General features: G+C 50.1%; 1 long non-coding RNA gene across 1 annotated transcript; it reads left to right on the top strand.

Annotated features, from left to right (window-relative positions):
- The first annotated feature begins 5,282 nt into the window (after window positions 1-5,282).
- On the top strand, window positions 5,283-7,694 carry LOC124229431 (uncharacterized). The gene is made up of 3 exons (XR_006885885.1): window positions 5,283-5,842; window positions 5,976-6,114; window positions 6,877-7,694. It is a non-coding gene; the product is annotated as an uncharacterized LOC124229431 (long non-coding RNA).
- Window positions 7,695-16,566: the final 8,872 nt, after the last annotated feature.

The raw sequence follows: 16,566 nt of genomic DNA, 5'->3' as shown, positions 1-16,566 counted from the left end.
TTTAGACTTCTCACCTCCAGAAGCGTAAGAGAACAAATCTGTGTGGTGTTAACTCACTAAATTCGTGGTAACTTGGGATAGCAGCAAGAGGAAACTAATACAGTACTTTGTTGGAATGTTTCAAAATTTAAAATTTTTTTCCTTTTATTTTATGATATTGTTAGGAGAACAGTGGCAAGGCCTAAGTTCCGTCTCTGGTTCCTCATCCTTCAGAGGAGGCTGTTTGGCAACGCTTCTCTCAACTAGCCCCTGTACTGAAGAGGCCGAGCTGTGTGCCCATCTCAGGTGGGCCCTGGGGTTCTGGAAGCCCTGGTTGTCAGAAGATATCCAGGCTGTTGGGGTAGGTGAGGTGCACCCCAGGAGAACCTCTGGAGCTGGTCCCTCCCTCCCTGGTAGGTCAAGCTGCCAGGAGCTCACAGAAATCTGAGGGTGACTGCAGAAATGACCTTGAGACACTGCACCAGGAGCTCCCCTTCCATGCTCCCGGACCCTCATGCGCCTCCTGAAGGGGCCGCGTGGACTTCTTGGGGCCAGCCACTGGCAAGGAGCTTTGCCTGGGAGTGGAGACAACGTTGGCTCCAGATGTTAGATGGCTAGGCCTCCTCAAGGCCAGAGCACTTCTGCCACAGAGTTGGTGGGGGAGACAACAGCGCTGTGCTAACAGGAGCCTCCCCCCTCCCCCCCGGACTTGGGTCCATGCCCTCCCCGGGGGACTGGGCAGGAGGGAGGCAGCTGAGACCTGAGCTGTTGCAGGTGCGAAGTACTCAGCCAAGCGAGCCCATTTGTCAAAGAAGTTGGACTTAAAAGGAAGGAGACTGACAGGAGAGGGGATTAAAAGGCATGGAAGGATCCAGAAAGAGAGATTTTCAAGAAAAGAAACACCTGTGTAGATGTGTGTGTGTGTGTGCACATAGGCACACACAGAGGCCCCAGGGAGGGGGCTGTGGAGGGGAGAGAAGCTGGAGAGAGGCGGGTGGCTGTGGGGGAGGCTGCAGGGCCCAGAACACGGCACGGGCAGAAGAGCAGCCTCGGGCGGGACAAAAGACAGTTCTCTTTCCAGATCTGGACACTGGGTGGGAAAGACATGGACAAGGGTCTGGGAGGACATCCGCCGGCCCCACGTTGCTGCAGTATGGGAGTGGACGACGGGAGGGTCCAGGGCCTTCACTCTGTCTGCATCACCTGAGCTGTTTTCCAATAACGACGTATTCCTACACTACTTGAGAAATTGAAAATAAACACATTAGGAAGCTGCCGGGTGGCAGAACCACACCACTCGTCTGTCAGTAGCCATGCTGAGGCGGTGGCTCACACCGAAGAACTAGACGGACTCACAGCTAGGATATACAACTGTGCACTGGGGGGCTTTGGGGGGAAAAAAAAAAGAGGAAGCCTGGCAACAGATGTTAGCTCAGGGCGAATCCTTCCCTGCAAAAAACAAATAAATAAACACACTAGACCCCATGAGCAGCACAGACAGTAGGCACTAGAGTTGTCCAGAGACGGGTCAGGCAGGTGTAGGACTCACCGAAGGGGTGGGCTGGGGTGCGATTTGACCAGGTGATGGGGGTACCTAGGGGGAAGAGCTGAGGGGGTGAAGGGAAGGCCTGGCAGGTCTTGAAGGTGGCAGGACCCCCATGGCCAGAGTGAGGCCCCTGTTGGAGAGGAACTGGCAGCTGAGGAGATGCTGACCAGCTGCTTCAGGGCCTCTGGGAAGCTTGTTTCAAAGCTCAGACTCCACCCCCACCCCGACGCCACACACACAGATTCTGAGTCAGGAGGCCTGCCCCAGGCTCTGGAATTCCCATTTGTTTAAGTTTCCCGGATGATTCTGATGGGTCACCAGGATTCTGCTGGGGATGGGGGGATTGCCATGTGAGCAGGGCTCCAGGCCTCACACCCCCTCCAACCAGGGCTGCTCAGCACTTATGTTTTGCATGGGGGCAGCCAAAATCCTGCATCTATGGCTAAAAATAAAGTGTGAACACCTCCAGGGCAGAACAGAAGTGGCTATGTCACTTTGAAGGAAACTGGGTTGTACTCAGCACGACCATAGTTCTGACCGGCCACGCAACTGTTGAGACAGCGTGGGCCCCAGGGGAGAAGGGCAGGAGGAGTGGGACGAGAGTGGAAAAGAAATGGCACGGCCAAGAGACATTTTAGGAGAAGAATCAGAGGAAATGGGGATGCACAAAGGGTGATGAGAAAGATAAGCCCTTGACCCAGAGGGGGAGTTGTCACCAGAGGGTCCTGGGGCAGCCGTATTTCAGGGAAGGTTCTGAGTTAGGGTATGACGGGAAATGGCAGGTGGAACCCTCGGCCAGGGTAAATTTGCTTTCACGGCCACCTTGAGGATGCGGCTGTCCTGCAGGAGAGAGGATGGCTGGGGCGCCCTGGGCCACACTAGGGAGCTCCAGGAGGACAGCAGGAGGAGAGGACTCAGGGAACTCACAGGGGAACGCTCAGGTGATGTGGCAAATTTCCCATAAAAGAGTATTCTCCCGGTCACCTCTCCTTTCCGAGAGACCGTCTCCCTGGGAAGGCCTGGGACAGCCCAGCGCCATGGTGACAGCAAGGTGGGGGATGGGGGAGGCAGAGCCAGTGAGGCCCTGTTGCAATCTGCTGACCCTATCCCCCTACAAAGGACTTCTCACCACAGACAATCTGGCCCCAGCATCACCGCTCCATTACCTGGAACCCGACGTCCGAGTTACTTCCCAAGGGCCTGGCTCCTGCTCCTCTGACAGCTTCTCTCCACACGGTGTCCGCCGGTCTCCTGGCCCCACTCAATCCGAGGTCCCTACACCTCAGAGCAGAAGACAGAGCGGGAGGCCCTTTCCACGGGTGACAGGACCCAGGAGGGGCTGAGTCAACCCTCAGACGCACCCCAGCTCAGACTATTACTTATCAACTGCATTTTTTATTAAGGTACCAAAACACAAGATAACGTTCTGGCACAGTGTGTTCAGAATTTAAATAAATATAACATAAGACAGGCCCAGGAGAATTGGGTATACAATCAAGAAAGAGGATGCGGCCAGCCTGGTGGTGCAGCGGTTTTGTGCACGCTTTCTGCTTAGGTGGCCCAGGGTTCGCCGGTTCGGATCCCGGGTGCGGATGTGGCACCGCTTGTCAAGCCATGCTGTGCAGGCATCCCACATATAAGGTAGAGGAAGATGGGCACGGATGTTAGCTCAGGGCCAGTCTTCCTCAGCAAAAAAAGAGGAGGATTGGCAGCACTTAGCTCAGGACTAAGCTTCCTCAAAACAAAAAAAAAGATAGAGGAAAAAATTATAAATGCATTTTTTTCTTTCTGTTTTAGCAACAGTGCTGCCACAAGCATTTTTGTAGCTATACATTTTGGACACCTTCAAGATTCCTTCCAGATCACTTCCAGAGGTGGAATAGATAGGTCATAGGGTACTGGGAATTTTAAGGCTTAATTTTCCTCCAAAAAAGGCTTTTCCAGTTATTGTGCATTCCTAGAAGTAATTCGCGAGAAGGCCTGTGCCCAGCAGTGGGTATTCATTTGCTAGTCTGTTAGGTAATAAGGTGAAATGTTATCTCAAATGGTTTTATTTTGCTTTGCTTTGAGTATTAAGGAGGTTGAGGATTTTCTTCTCTTATTAACCATTTGGTCATTATTTTGATTAATCTACCTGCTGACATCCTCCGTCTCTCTCTTTGGTGCCCTATACTTTACAAGCTCTTTGTACATTAAGGATATTTGCCTCTGTTGCCACCTTTGTCTGGAAAATTTATTTTCCAAGTTTGTCTTTAAATTTGTTTGTGGTTTTTGACATATAGAAATTTTTTATTAAAAAAATGAAATCCAGTAGGGTTTTTTGGCTTATTTCTGTCTTGAGTGAGGTTCTGAGGTACAAACAGTAAGAATAGAAAGGGGGGCCGGCTCGGTGGCCCAGTGGTTAAGTTTGCGTGCTCCGCTGCGGTGGCCCAGGGTTCGGATCCCGGGCGCGGACATGGCACCGCTCTTCAGGCCACGACGTTGAAGCGGCGTCCCACATCCCACAACTAGAAGGACCTGCAACTAAGATTTACAACTATGTACAGGGGGGGTTGGGGAGATAAAGGTGGCCATTCCACATTCACACTGGAATTCCTGTCAGAGGGTGGGAAGGGAGAGGCAGGGAGGGAGGATCTGCATGGCAGGGGGCGCCTGGCCACACGCAGTGTGTAGGTGGGAGGATGACTCCAAGTTGGTCCTGTGTGGTGACGGGACGAAAGAGAGGCCTGCCACGGCCAGGGGACCAGATTATCTCATCCGGAAACCAACACAGAGTCTGAACCATCTGAGAAGGGGACAGAACCCACCCAAGGGGGCTGTCCTTGGACCCCAGTGAGGCACGGCTGTGCAATAGACAGCAGTCTAAACACCATGCCAGAAGTTTGGCCTAATCACAGATAGGGTCCGAGTGGGAAACCATTCCGAGGTTGAGTCCTCAGTTTACCCGTCCCTAAGCCGTGAGAGGTGCTGCTCAGAGGGGTCTTGCTCCTGGCGTTCACGCTGCACTTTCAAAGACGGCAGAGTTGTTGCTGTTTTCCTGTTTACCGAGTCGGAATTTTAAGAATCACTGAAAAGCTGCCTTTCTTCTCCATCCAAAAGTTGAAAGAAACTCAAGCCTGGTTTGTCTGTGAAAATTAAAAATCGTCCTCTAAGTTTCACATTGTGTGTTGACTGTTCGCGTCGACAAATTTGAAAACAAAGGTCAGAGGCATTCTTTATAACTTACTGTAGACATTTCAAAAGAACAATCTGGCGAATGCCGAGAAGTTACAGAAATAGATTGTGTGGTCACTGGCTGATTAAAATGGAAAAGCCAAAGGTTTTCCGAGAGGGAACAAAAGGAGGTGAGGAGTCTAGACTGGCCACTCAGAGGAGTGTGTGTGTGTCACCGAGGAGTGACTGGCAGTTTGGGGGGCTCGCCTCGGCCCTGTCTAACTGGTCATCATTCTGGGGTATGGATGCCCAGGATCTTTATTGGCACAGCTGGCTCTGAACGAAGGCTTTTCCCAGCAGGGCCAGAGAGTCGCCTGGGGCAGCTGCTCTGTGCGAGTCCGCCTCTGTGGAAACAGTCTGAGTGGGTCATGCCAGCGAGGGTGTGTGTCCCTGGGCCTCACATCCCATGTTGCTGGGCAACTCAGTGTGTACGGGTGTGTCCCCTTAGCACTCTCTCTCCTGCTAGTCCATGGGCACAGCCTGAACGGCAGGCGTGACCGTCCCCACGTGATCAGGTCTGTGACAGCCCCTGTTCTCTGGGCTCAATGATGACAGGCACAAAAGTACCCAAGCGGTGTATGCCTGGGGTTCTCCCAAGTGCTCCCTTGGGAGGTTGTGGCTGAAACTGGAAGTTTCCATCTGGTCGCGTGTGTGCAGACCCCTCTGGGTCTGGGCAGTGGACTGTCAAGGCGCCAGCAGGACGTGCTCGTGCCTGAGGGTCTGTAGTGGAGCTGGCATCTCCAGGCCCGGCTGTCCCTCTTTGGGGGCTGGCCTTGGGCATCGCAGAATCTTGCAGGAGTGATGACTCCTGCCAGACGCTTCTCATCATCCTCGCAGGAACCTTCTGAATTCACTATTTGGAACCAGCCCACAGTCACTGCGCCACGGGCAGCCATCCTTCTAGGCAGAAAGCAAACCTAACAAGGCAGATGTGTGAGTGCCTAAAATTGCTTAGAAAGAAAATTTTCAGAGAAAGAAAAAAAGACTTTAAAAATATTTTCAACAATGAAAACAACATCTTGGAAATAGAGAACCTTCTAGGGTGATTCCTTTAGCGTTCTCTTCTCTTTTGGTCTTGAAGAGCTCTACTTTACTATCGTCGAGGTGAGAAAATGGGTTCAGAAAAGGAGATGATTTGCTCACACTGCACAGAGAGGTGGAGACAAGAGCTGGGACTAAACCCGGCTCCTGAAGGTCCCCCAGGCTCTTCCCAGCGTGTTTGTGTTTCTGTTTACAGCTGTGTGTCTCTGGGCGTGTCCCCCTCTGGGCTGTGCACAAGCGGGCTCTAGGTGTGTCCCCGTCTCCAAGCAGCTCGGCCAGCAAAGCGTTTCTCCACTGCAGGGAATTTCCAGGAGGCAGATCCTGCCTCAGCTGCGGTGAGGCATTATTTCCTTGGGAGGAAACCAGCTCTCAGCAGCCAGAAAAGAAACAGTTTCCACTCCGGGAGGGGGATGGGGAGGTGGGGGAGGGCGGAGGGGAGGGAGGGGAGAGGTCCTCCCCGAGGCCTGCCTGGAAGGGAGCTGCCTCAGGGCCCACAGGCCCCTGGCTCCCCGAGCCTCCAGACACAGTTTAAATTTAGACCTTCTATTCTGTCCTGGCAGCTCGGCCTCACCCTGCAGCCACACAGCTGGCCAGTGTCCCCAGGCACACTGCTTCTCCAGGACGGAGGGGTGCAGAGTGTAGGAAACTCTCCCAGAGGCAAACCGTGTCCTCATAACTGTTTGGCGGAACTGGGATTTATGTAGAGAAGAATGGAAGAAAGAACAAAGGCGGAAAAATCACCTCCTAACTCACATTTCAGAACCTGGGCCCCCAAATCCACACGCCCCACTAACCACCAATGGCAAAGTGTTTGTCCCGCAGCCATTTGTGGAGAGTCGGCCACGTGAGAAGCTGAGATGGGAACCGACGCAGGCCCTGTTCGGGGCGGGGGTGTGTGGGGGGGGGAGTGTTCCAGGAACACGCAGGAGAGGAGGCAGCGTAACCATCCTAATCCCTAAGGACACCACTTCGTCTGGCCTCTGCTGGGACGCTCCTTCCCCGCTGTCCAGCTCAGCCCCCTCCCCGCCCCTTCCCCGCTTCGCGTTCTCCCAGTGCGAGCGGTCGTCTGATAATGCGGGTATTCCTGTGTCCAACAGGTGCCTTTCCCGAATGGACGGTCCAGGACGGCAGGGACCTGGTCTGGCTCACGCTGCATCCAGTGCCTAGAGAAACAGGCTTCATTAACTGACCACCCGCTTTGTGCCAGGCACTGTCTTAAATGCTTTAAACGCATCATCGGATCTGATCCTCACCATAGTCCTACAAGGATTTTGACCCAAGTAGGAGAATGATGCTCGGAGAAGCTGAGAATCTTGCCCAAGGACATATAATTTGACCCTCGCAGTCTGCACGTCTGCACGTACTCTTAACTGCCATACCGACTTGGCCGTGAGAATGTGCCCTTTCCACCGGCCCTGCACATCCTCTGCTGGGGAACACCCCCCTTTTTCGGCCCTTGCTTGCTGAGCTCCCTGTGCCAGCCTCAGGGATGCTGAACCCCTGCCGCCCCACCCCTACCACCCTGGCCTTTGGAGGGGGCGTGGAGGTGCACTCATGCTTGGGGGATCCAGAATATCCCACTGTGAAGAGGGTTGTTTTTCTCTTGAACGCCCTTTATCTGAAATCAGGGCCTCCCAAAAGAATTCGACTGTCGTAAGTCCCCTCCCCAGGAGTTTTGCAACCAGAGAAGGTTGACTCCTGTCACCAGAGAGAAATCTGCACTGCGATAAGAAAGCTATGAGATCGCCCATCTCTTCTCCTAAGGGCCCATTTATCTTTCCAAAAATCGTTTGTTTTTCTGTAAGTTCTGCTCTCCCCTCCCCTTCCCCTATGAAGATGGGCTGTAAGCTCCAAATTCTAACTACCTCCTTGAGTCACACTTTTCCGTGAACCCCTATGCACGTATGTGAACTAAAAATCCATCTTTTCTCTTATTGATCTGTATTTTGCCAGTTTAATTTGCAGGCTCCCAAGTAGTGAACCTAAGGGGGTGGAGAAAAGGTTTTCCTCCTAGACAATGCCAAGTTCGATCTGGAGGGAGAAACGCTGGTGTACCATCCTTCAGAGGGGAGGGGACCTGCTGACCCCTGACCGGTTGTTGGTGGCCAGGATGGATTTGTGCTCATTTTTCTTCTGCCCATCACTGTGCATCCTAGGACACTACAATCTCTGCAACTGAGTTTCTTTCACACAAAGCGAACATATACTGGAAGCTGCTCCCTCAGCCTTCTCAACATGCTTCCGGCTGAAGGAAAGGAGACACCAGCAAGGCCACTGCCCCAGGCAGTAGGTTGGCTGGCCTGAGAGGGCAAGTGGGCACTTAGTCTGGGGAATTCGCCATGGTCTGCAGTGCAGCCCTTAGCTTTGGGGCAGAGAAGATCCCTTTTGGCAGGACTGACTCACATTAATCAAACTCACCAAGCACTGACGTAAAAACTGGAATGCTATCTTCCTATTTTGCAGAGAAGCCTGTGTGCGAGACAAGATGCTCACACAGGCAGGTCTGGACAGTCCTCTCTCTCCTGGTGTGGGAGTCTGGCAGGAAACAACTACAGTGAGAGGTTGCTGGGTGGGCTGGGATCTGTTGGTGTATCTCAGTGGCCCAAAGCGATGAAGGGGTCAGATGTCCATGAGAAGAAGGCTCTGCTGGACGTGTAGGTTATTAGGAGAAAGTACGTATTCTTCAACTTAAAGCTTATTTCAGAGCATGACATGTAAACACTGATAAACTTGGAACTGCTCTGAGTCGGGGGAGAGGGAAGCCCACCCCCAGGGAGCTCCAGGGAGCAGCTGGAACACTTCTGGCCTCTTAGCAACTTTCTGAGGTGTCCCTGGCCAATGGCAGCTGGCCTGCCTGACACTTCTGGGGAGGGAAGCTGGGCCGGAGAGCTGCTTGTTGCAGGAGCGTTCAGTATGAGGAGGGTGGCATTTCTTATAAAGGGCCCGAGGTCAGCTGGGGAGGGTGTGGTTAATCTCTGGATAGCCAGAGATCCTGGTACCCTAACACCTGGATAGGGGACATCACAGATGAAGTCTGCTACCCAAAGGCCAACTTACCTCTGACCACCCCCTGCCCAAAATTCTACTGTGTAGTCATTTTTTAGATTTCGGTACTATGGTCCTATAAGGCCCCTTTGGAAATGCAGATCCACCTAAAGAGGAATAACCGAGTATTCCTGAAATTTTTGAGGTGAGTAAGTGACTCCTAGAACCATCCTGAAATTTCTGGCTATTTCTGGGTACGCCTGCTTCTAAGCAAAGGCAAGCTTTTTCAGCACACTGCTTGTAAATGACCAGAGAAATAAAAGGAGAGGAATAGGAGGAAGCTATTTCTATGTAGATAAAGAGCAATTTCCAAGACAATATTGTTAAATAAGGAAGCCAGGTGCAGACCAGGTACCTAACATCTTAGCGTTTAAGTAAGAAAAGGCAGGGTGCCTGCACACCTTCACCTTTGGCTGTAAATGTGGTGAGCAGCCCTGGAAGGGGAGAGAAGCTGGTCAAGTCGGAGGCCAAGCGAGGGGTGGGAGAGAAACTTGTACCATGTTCTCTTTTCAACTTTTGATCGTCCCATGTGCTTGTGTATTAATTCAAAGAACAGTTTGTTTTTAAAAATTCATTTCGGGGGCCGGCCCCATGGCCGAGTGGTTAAGTTCTTGCACTCCGATTCGGCAGCCCAGGGTTTCGCCGGTTTGGATCCTGGGCATGGACCTGGCACCGCTCATCAGGCCATGCTGAGGCGGCGTCTCACATGCTACAACTAGAAGGACCCACAACTGAAATATACAGCTATGTACCGGGGGGCTTTGGGGAGAAGAAGAAGAAGAAAAAAAAGAAGATTGGCAACAGATGTTAGCTCAGGTGCCAATCTTTAATAAATAAATAAATAAGTAAGTAAGTAAAAATTCGTTTTGGGGCTGGCCCTGTGGCCGACTGGTCAAGTTCAGCATGCTCTGCTTTGGTAGCCCAGGTTTGGTTCCCGGGCATGGATCTATACCACTCATCAATGACCATGCTGTGGTGGCAACCCACATACAAAATAGAGGAAGACTGGCACAGATGTTAGCTCAGGGCAAATTTTCCTCAGCAAAAGAAAAAGAAAAAAAATTTGTTTGGCCTGATATGTAACTGCAGATGCTCCTGCCTCTAGCTCCAAGACGCAGTTCTGTGCTCTGCCACTAACCTGCTCCCAGGTCCTCATCACCGGCCAGGTAGCACCCTACATCCTCAGCCCAGGGACCCAGGAACCCTGGCAAGGGAACAGGTGCCAAGCAGGGGCAGTACCTGGGGACCTCTGGCAAGAGTTTGTGGCTCATAATGCCCTAAAGGAATAGAAGAACCACAAGCACCTAAGCAAAGCCACCAGGGTGCTGTGTGGGCCAACCCCAGCAGATGGCAGCGTGTGGCCAGCTGCCAGGGAAGGGTGCCAGCCACACAGGAGTGGGGACTGGACACCGCGAGAGAGGGCTGGCAGGGTGACCATGAGGGCAGGAGGACCCTGGCCAAGGCTAGGTGGGCTTCCCCATCTTCTCTGTGCCACAGGCCCCTTGGAGTCTGGCAACCTTCTCAGAGTGAGGTTTTTAAACGCATAAAGTAAAATACCCAGGATTACAAAGGAAGCAAATTATATTGAAATACGATTGCCATGAGTGATTAATAATTCTTTGTTAATGTATTAAATCAGGATTGGATCCAGTGGTAGGCCTGATAACTACCATGATTTTGAAGTCATGACGAGCATAGATAATATTCAAAGTATCTGCCACCACAGTGGTGTGATATGAAAATAGCTGTGACTCCTGTTGGTGACGAAGTCCCAGGGGCCGCCTTTACTACTGTGGTACAATGTCTGCGTGCACAATGGAAGGAGATGCTAGATTTCAATTCAAGATTAGCAAAAATAGACATGCAGATTTTTCCTTCCCAAGTTCACCGACTTCCAAAACCTTAACTGCTGTCTGAGAATCTGAGGAGTGCAGCTTGGAAGGGGCACCAAGTGGAGAAGAAAAGATGGGTTTCTAGACTGTCTCCCCAAACCAGTGTTTCCTTCTGCCATTCACAGTGAGTGTCAGAGACCCTAAAGGCCTAGCAGGGGCAGCGGAGGTGCAGGAGGCCTGGGCCTGGTCCAGCTGCTGTGGGACACTTTGCCCTGGTTGGAAGCGGGTCTGGAATTGGCACCGACGGATGCTCCTCCCAATGCCTCTGGGCACTCCAGTGACACAAGAAAGTCAGGCCCTGGCTGGGAGGACCAGTCAGGGTTCCCCTCCCTTCTTGTTCCTCCATCTCCCCTCCAAGGCCCCCCCAGTTCCTTTAACTGCAGGGGGGCCCATGCTTGAGTATCTGGAAGCCAAGAAATGCCCTGGGGCCCCTCCTCCCTGCAGAAGGTGGTTCCCTTCATGTGGATAATGGCCACTGACCACGAGGAAGTGAGGGGAAGTCTTTCTCCTCTGCTTATGCGTCCACCTGAACAGATGCTTTGAGTCTGAACCTAAAAACAGGGGGCCCAGACAATCCCATGTTATGGCTGTGGGCATGGCATATTCTCTTTCAGTTTGTCTATTTGGTTTGCTTCTTCATTTTGTGTTTCAAAACTTTTTTTTTTTATGATTTTATTTTTTTCCTTTTTCTCCTTGAAGCCCCCCAGTACATAGTTGTATATTCTTCGTTGTGGGTCCTTCTAGTTGTGGCATGTGGGACGCTGCCTCAGTGTGGTTCGATGAGCAGTGCTATGTCCGCGCCCAGGATTTGAACCAACGAAACACTGGGCCGCCTGCAGCGGAGCGCACGAACTTAACCACTCGGCCACGGGGCCAGCCCCATCAAAACATTTTAAGCATATGTAAAAGTAAATAAAAGGGACTCCCATTGACCCTCTCTCCCAGAGTCTACAGTTACCAATTTTTTGCCACACAGGCTTTATTTGTCCCTTTCCAGTATAACTATTAGAAGTGCCCTCTTTCACTCCAGAAGTCCTAGTTTGGACAACTAAATGCAATATCTGATCCTAGACTAGATCTTGCACTGGAGGGAAAAAGTACTATTAAGGACATCTTTGGATCAATTGATAAAAATGGGAATATAGACAGTAGAGCAGATACAAGTATTACATCAAAGTTATATTTACCAAAGTTGATTGAAAAAAATTTGGTTATGTAAGACAGTTTCCTTATTCTTAGGAAATAAATAGGAGTAAGGGGCCATGGTGCACGCAACCAACTTTCAAATGTTTCAGAAAAAAAGCATGTATGTACACATATGTACATGTAAACGTAGGTATGTGTGTGTATACGTGTGTATACACATATGTGTGTGTATATATATCGAGAGAAAGAGATTGAAAGTAAATAAGAAAAATGCTAAAATTGGTGAATCTGAGTAAAGATATAGGAGTGTTCTTATACTATTTGTATTCTTTCAATTTTTCTGTAAGTTTGGAATTATTTCCAGAAAAACATACAAAAAACCCTATGTTAGCAAACCAATGAGAAGTGCTAGTCTGGACAATAAATTATGTGGCCACCCTACCTAAGATTCATCTGAAATCTAAAATGGCCACTGTGGGTTTGACTGTGTTGGGGAGGGAAATGCCCCTGCTACCCCTCTTGAGTTCTTATGCCTGGACTAATAATTAAACTGACACAAGACCAGAGTAACAGGAGGGAAAAAGCAATTTAATACGTATGTACAGGAGATCATAAAAGTGATCCTCTAAGAGTGAACAAATCAGGTAGTTTATATATCTTTTTATACAAATAAATAATAAAAATCTGTAATTGACAAGACAAAGAAACTTAGCTTTGGGCTATGTTAATTACATAATTGTGAGGAATTTAAGCAGAGTTTAGGCTTGAGGTAGTAAATTAGTAAAAGTAACAAGAGTTGTTTATACAGGCTTCTCAGCCCTGAACTCCCCAGCTCTGTGATAAGGATGTCTCTATTTCCTGGTGCAAGGAGGGTACTTTTCTCATGGGAGATTTATTTCCTGCCTTCAGGAGGAACAGAGAGAGGAGAGTCAAAACTTTAAGTCAAAACAAATAACTTAAATTCAAAATAGTCCATACGCCATTGTGGGACACTTTGGAGCAGCCTGCCCTGGGTGCCAACAACTGGGAGGCAAGTCCCGAGATTCCAGGCTGAAAGAGTTCTGTCTCACAATTCTGTTTATTCTCTGCCCCACCCTCATTTGCATCTGTATGAAAGGCTACAGAGAATATTCATAAAACCAGGCCCATTTTGTTGAGCAATGGCTGCATGCAGAACCCTGGGGTAGGGGCAACAGTGCCAAGATGACTGAAGTGGCTCGTGGGCAGGTGGGCAGTGTTAGGGGCCATCCTGACGGCAGGGAGCTCTGCAGCCCCAGGTCTGGCCCCCCCTGGTGCTGGCCCCAGAGGCCCTTAAGTGCTTGAGTTCCACAATCCTCCCCTGTTACGGAGGCTGGGATGCCAGGACGTGGCTGTGTGCTGTGCATTGGCCTGGAGCAATCTCTTGCCTGGGGCATCTCTGCACATCATTGACAGGAGCTACTGTCCACTGGAATGAACTAGAACAAGAGCTGACTGTCCGTGGCCCTCACCCAACACCTGGGCTTTTCATAAGGGGTCTAGAGTCCATGAGAATCCCCCAGTCCAAGAAAAGATCTCCTAGGTAGAAGCATTCTGCCCCATCGTGCCTTTTTTTTTTTTTTGGAGGAAGATCAGCCCTGAGCTAACATCCATGCCCATCCTCCTCTACTTTATATGTGGACAGCATGGCGTGCCAAGCGGTGCCATGTCCGCACCCAGGATCCGAACCGGCGAACCCCGGGCCACCAAAGTGGAACGTGCGAACTTAACTGCTGCGCCACCGGGCTGGCCCCCCATCATGCCTTTTTGTTATCCAACTCTGGGTTGGAATTTAATATATTTACTCTAATCTCCTGGATGTCTCCGCGTCAACTGGTGTGCCCCTTCCCCCTGCACCCTTCTCCTACCCTTGAAACTCAGAAGTATAATAACAATAACAATGGCTGACACTTTATGCACATTTCATCATTTAATCCTCCCAAGAACTGGAGGAGGTAAGTACTATTATCCCCTTCCACACAGTTTAGAAAACATTAACTAAGTTCACCCAGCTAGAGAGTGGTGGCACTGAGCTTCCAGCACAGGCAGCGCAGGAAGGGGTGGGGCAGGCAGAGCTGCTCCCGGGAGGCGTCCTCGCCCCAGGACCTGGGAGCCCAGAGAGTGAAAAGCCCACTCTGAAATGGACACAAGGGTGGGCTACAGTCCCAGATTTCTGAATCTCCATGAATATAACGGGACGTCCTGAGCACAGACTTGGGAACCAGGCTGCTTGGGTTCAAACTCCAGTTTAGCTGATCACTAGCTGGGTGACTTTGGGCAAGTGTCTGTACCTCGGTTTGCTCCTCTGTAAAATGGGCATAATAATGGTACCACATGGGGTGGCTGTGTGTATTCATGAGTTACACACACAGAGATTCTCTGACGGCATTCGCTCTTTCTCACAAAATGCTGCTTTCTGTGCATCCCTCCCTTAAAGCCACTTGACCCTGAGGATTCACCCACTTTTTAAAAATTAGTCAATGAGTTTACCCAATAGAGGGTTGATTACTCAAGTAGTTATCTCTTAAGAAAGTACAAAAGGCTGTGAAAGAGAAGAGTTGGGTCAAGGTGGAAAAATTTCTGAAAGCCTGTATGTGTGTGTGACCTGTTTAAACACAAAGAAGTATGTCTGCAAGGATCCATGGCGCACTGCTCAAGGTGCTCGCCTGCCTTGGGGATGGCAGGGGCAGGGAGGCGAGACAAGGGCTTCTGCATTTTACTTGTATAGGCATCAGCATTTAAAAAAAAATTAACAACAAACACGTGCTACTGTCACGAAGCAAAGTGGGTTTGCTTCTTGGTGAGCTGAAATCAGAGCCTTCACCAGAAGTAGTTGTCACACAAAGGAAAGTTTATTTGCCGCAAATAGGAGACCTCGGGGAATCATTTCCAAAGTCGGGGCTCTCTGTGAGCACAGGACAGGAGGGGCCGTTTATTTCAGATGGGGAATGAATATTCAAAGGAGAGAGGTGGGTATTCGCTTGCGCAGGCTCAGTTGGAAAACATGCTTCCACATACATCACATGTTATGGCAACAAGGCCTAAGCCCCTCCAAGAGGGGAGATCTTAGCATTAAAAATGAGGCAAAGGTCATCTCCTGGGCACTTTCGGCCCATCTGCACAGGCATCGCTCTTGTGGTGGGGTTTGGACCAGTTCGGGGTGGTTGGTGATTGCATCTCTGAACATAACGAAAAGAAAAAATAATTTGGAGAAACAATTATATGCTTCCAAAACTTCCCCCAAGTTCCTTGGGGCAATTAGTCAGTGACACTACCATTGGACTTTCAAAAAAATTATTAAAATAAGAAAAGGTGTTTTTTTCAAATACTTTCTTTTCCTGGATACTAGTCAGACCATTGAACACGGGGCTAAAAACGGATCTATAATTAACACAGGAAGAGTTTTCCTCAAACTTTAACTTGAAGGCCTGGAATTTACAACAAGGGCAACAGAAAGAGGACATTCCCAGTGGGGTTTTCTTTAGTTAAGAAGGGTCCCAGTGCCACACGGATGAAGTATGAACCCACAGCCTGCCCCTCCAACAGAAATTATCCAAGACGGAAAGAGCTGTTGCCCGGCCTGTGAGTGGAGGTGTTGCTGGCTCATCTGGAGACGCCTTCTCCAGGGTCTTGTCGAAGGAATTCATGCATCTTTGGGCAAGGGCTGGACTAGCTGCTTGCCAACCTGGAATTGCTGGGATTCCAGCACCCTAAATCTTCTCTCCAACACATCTCACGTTCAGTCCTTTAGAGCAGCGCTTCGCCAACGTGAAATGTGCAAGGAATCGCCGTAGGCTCTTGTTAAAGTGCAGATTCTAGTTCAGTAGGTCTGGGGTGGGGCCCGAGACTCTAATTTCTGATCAGTTCCCAGGCCTCACTTGAGTGGGGAAGGTCTGGAGCACTTGACCCACAGGCCCCTACCCTGCTCATCTTGCTCCTGTGGATTTCCACGGCCTGTCAATGTCCATTACAATGTGACTGCCAGACAGTTTCTGAGCCATAAGTACGAGCTAGACCATGGCATCCCTTATTCCCGATGGACACTGGTGTCACCACTGCCACGACTGGCAGTGTTTGGAGACAACTTCATCATGCCACTGGCACTAGCTCCCCAGAGTGAGCCTTCTCATCCTGTGTTGGCCCCTCTGAGGGGTCTGGGGTGGGAGGGGGAACACAGCCCTCTCTCCTCACCCCTACCTTCCAGGAAGCGCCTCAGCTGCCTACACAAGCAGACATTTCTCAACCTACCCATAAAACCAGTTTACCCAGGTCCTTGCAAGATGGTTCCTACCTATTGGGTGTGCCTCTCCCATCCAGTTGTGGAATAAAACCCATGCATCAAGAATTTTAAAATAGGAATAAATGTGGTTGAAGGTACACGGGGAATCATACTCCTACTTTTCTGTATGTTGAAAATTGATGTAAATTTTTAAAAATTTAAAGCAGTTTGCTCTCAAGGTAGATGACCTTAAAAGTACATATATAGAAAAAGTTCCGTGGCTTATCATCACTCACGACACACGTGAAAGTCTGCAGAACTACAAAATCCTAAATGCCTAAAAAAGGTATAGAAATTGCTGTCTTCAATTCATTCCCTCTCATACGCACACCTGGCTGTAATTTCCAGTTTTATAAAGTAGCCGTGTAGCCATTTGGAAGATTCTGGTGTTAAAAAAGAAATAGGCC

This window comes from Equus quagga, chromosome 17 (assembly GCF_021613505.1).
Source record: "Equus quagga isolate Etosha38 chromosome 17, UCLA_HA_Equagga_1.0, whole genome shotgun sequence".
NCBI classification, from domain to species: Eukaryota; Metazoa; Chordata; class Mammalia; order Perissodactyla; family Equidae; genus Equus; species Equus quagga.
The sequence above is the reverse complement of the archived record's forward strand: the minus strand, read 5'-3'. Positions and strand labels throughout refer to the sequence as shown.